Below are 3,273 nucleotides of genomic sequence, written 5' to 3'. Positions count from 1 at the left end.
ATATATATATATATATATATATATATGTGTGTGAAATAAGTTAGTACTTATTATGTATATTAATAGAAATAAGTTCTTCTTTTATAATCTGTTTTTTTCGGCACAAACAAAATTTCACTTTTAATTTTTATAAATTCTTTACTAATGTGTGATATTGCTACTCCAACTTCGGATTAGAATTGTTTTCAAGATCGATAAATAATTTTCGCACATAATTTAACTTGAACTGAAAATTGTATGAATTAACAAAAAATATTATTAGGCGCAAAAAAATCGTTTTGATCGATTGTATATGACATTTTCTATTCATGATAGTGAAATCAAATTAATGGTTCATATATTAAACACATACATGTTTACATACATATATGTTTAGTAAATATTTACTTAGAATTTTTTAAATAAATATTCATTAAAATTTATTTATTTTTTTCATTGTAATTATTTTGATAGTTATATAATACGTAACATTGTTTTAATGGTCAATAAAATTATTATATTATTTTCAGACCAGTATCTAATCAAATTTTTTAATACTTGAGCAAAATCGTTCCATGTATGAACTCCATATTTATTTATTGTAAATAAATGCTTATCTGCGATTTTTTCATAGTTTTTTCATAGTTTTATAAAAAATTAGTTTCCAAACTTGCATTCTTATTCACTTCAGAACGTACAGAGGAATTTACATAAATGTTGAATTGCGATTGCCGGCTTCGGCTTTAGACTTTAGGCTTTAGACTTTACACAAGCGACGTGACGGTGGGTGGTAACGGCTTGCAATTGCGTGGAGGGAGAAACGGCTACTTGGCAGGGGAATAATAACGAAGACCGGACTGACACACACGAGGCGTGCAAAGAGCCGTCGGAGACGTGAGGCTTTATAAATCGCGAGGATGCACATCGAAGCAGTAACACCTCGGCTGACGACGGTGAAAAACGCGCGGCCGCGATCGACTAAGAACGGCGAACACATTTTTCACATTTGAGCACCGTGAGTATCGTATCCGTGGATTAAAGACGCGGCGCAAAAGTTTCCAACAAATGACATCGGAAAGTTTCCTACTGATGATCAACGATCGTTCGTCCTGTATATTTTTCGCGAAAAGATGGTAAAAGATTCCTCCCTTCTTCGAGGGAGGGATTGAAATCTTGATTTCAAAGGGTAGTTCGATCGCGATTAATTTACTACTAGTTTTCTAAGTTTTTTTCTTTGTTTTATCGGCCTCCTTTCGACGATCCAAAGTATTTGAAATAACGAACCTCCGAAAGGTTTCTGAAAAACATCAAGAACGATATCGACATTTTGGCGCAAACAAACATTTTGTTAGCCATATTGCCACACTTTAACCGTGTAAGGTCGATCGTTCACGTCAGAACCATTCAATCGGTTACCTTCTCCGGAAACAGATCGACCGGAACTCGCCGCCTCGAGGAAGATTGCGAGATTCTTCGACACGACTAGTCGATGCGCTTCCAGCTGCAGTAGCATCGATCGTTGCAAATTGGATTGCCGTTAAGACTCGAGCGACGGAGACCACCTTGGAGTCGAGCAGACTTGTTCAGTGTCGACGGTATCAGCGCGAAATTTCCAGAGAGAATTTCGGAGTTCAGAGCATTTGCGACTTAATTTGCCATTGGAGAAGCGCACGTTCAACACCCGGGATGTGCCATAAACGAGCGTGACTGAGAGGAAGAAGAGTATGCGAACTGCACTTGTTAGCAGGGCTTGTAACGAGAGTTAGTGATCTTAACAAGGTAAGTACGAATTCTTTGACGCAAGCATAATAACATATGTATTGATAAAAAAAGTGATACAAGTAAAAAGTTAATATTTTTAAGATTATGAAAGGAGATCGAACCTAAAGACTAATATATTTTTATGAAAAAACAACACATTTGTAACTTATTATTATTTATATAAAAAAATATTACAACACTAATAAAGGAATGAAATTTACACTATACTAGGATTGCAAATTCATGACATAGCTTTAAAGAATACGTTATAATTACAAGTATAACATGGAAAGAAAGTGAAGTTTTAAAAATTACATATTTATTATCCTAATTAAGACGGTGCTTCAAAAAAAATTAAGAATTTTTAAAATACTCTACTGAAAAATTGTTGATTTTGAGATATGTCACTTTTCTATTGAAGTAGTGCGATGTACTGAGATACGAATTACATTAAAGTAAGTTTCTGTTTGATTACAGAAGAATGTAAAATGGCATTTTGAAACAATAATACGCAAAGTATATGTCTTCTTCTTAGTAATAAACGGTATAAAAATATATATATTTTCTGTTTTATCTTTTTTTTCCGCTTCGACTGAAAATAGAATTAATGCTCTTAATTGATTATTTCTTTTTACTATATTCTTTGCGATTATAAGCCCGACATATGATGATGATAACACATGCAGTTGTCAGGGATGATTTTATTTTGGAAAGATCTAATAATCTCTATAATCAGACAAGTCCCACATGATTGCATATAATTAAACGTGGCCTCATTGATAGTCGCACAGGAATTTATATGGGGCACTTTAATTACGTTATCGTAAATGAAGATCAATTGAAAATCCTATTAAGGCATTATGCAAATTTAATAACTGTTAATTAACAGGTTACTATGAAATTTCGGTATGAAGTCACATACGATAGTCCTGCTAATGTAATTATCGATATTTGATTGTTTTGGAATAACCAACTAAGGAATTTTTTTCAAATATTTATATATTTTTCATTGCACAATATGAGAGACCTCGACATAAATTAAGAATGAATTGATACTTATTTTATTTAGGATTATCCGACGCACATGATAAAGCATAAAAAGTGCACTGTAAAAGAAACTAACGTATTAAAAATCGCTAGTTTTATATATTATTCTCCTAAACTATCTCACTTAACTACAGAATCGTATAATTCAATATCATACACAGTAAAAAATTTGTGTGTTTGTGTTGGAAATGGCCCACTCATGTTTGTGTTAACAGTTTGTGTTGAATTTTTTAATTCAATATTCGAGTGTTAATTTAACATAATATGATTACGTTATTTAAAGATTTTTTGTGAAATTGATATTCAATGTTTTTCAGTGTTAAAATAACACAATTTATGAGTAAATGACCATGTAACATCAAAATAATGTATTTTAAAACGTAAATTCTTAGATAAATGAATAAAATCCGTGTTAATTTAACTTATCACAAATGTTAATTTTCTGACAAAAAATATACTTTCACGGTTTGTTTCCAAACTGTATCA

General features: G+C 31.8%; 1 protein-coding gene across 2 annotated transcripts in view; it reads left to right on the top strand.

The window, feature by feature from the left end:
* The first annotated feature begins 886 nt into the window (after positions 1 to 886).
* Positions 887 to 3,273, top strand: part of LOC108748761 (trichohyalin-like) — a 47,818-nt gene continuing 45,431 nt past the window's right edge. Inside the window, exons 1-2 of one of the 2 annotated variants that reach the window (XM_018487080.1) lie at positions 887 to 994; positions 1,411 to 1,758. The gene's annotated coding sequence lies outside the window, so the exon portion shown is untranslated. Of the gene's footprint in view, positions 995 to 1,016; positions 1,759 to 3,273 lie in introns of those variants that run through there. The other variant, XM_018487081.1, reaches the window with a different exon arrangement.

Source organism: Trachymyrmex septentrionalis, unplaced genomic scaffold (genome assembly GCF_001594115.1).
Source record: "Trachymyrmex septentrionalis isolate Tsep2-gDNA-1 unplaced genomic scaffold, Tsep1.0 scaffold24, whole genome shotgun sequence".
NCBI classification, from domain to species: domain Eukaryota; kingdom Metazoa; phylum Arthropoda; class Insecta; order Hymenoptera; family Formicidae; genus Trachymyrmex; species Trachymyrmex septentrionalis.
The sequence above is the reverse complement of the archived record's forward strand: the minus strand, read 5'-3'. Positions and strand labels throughout refer to the sequence as shown.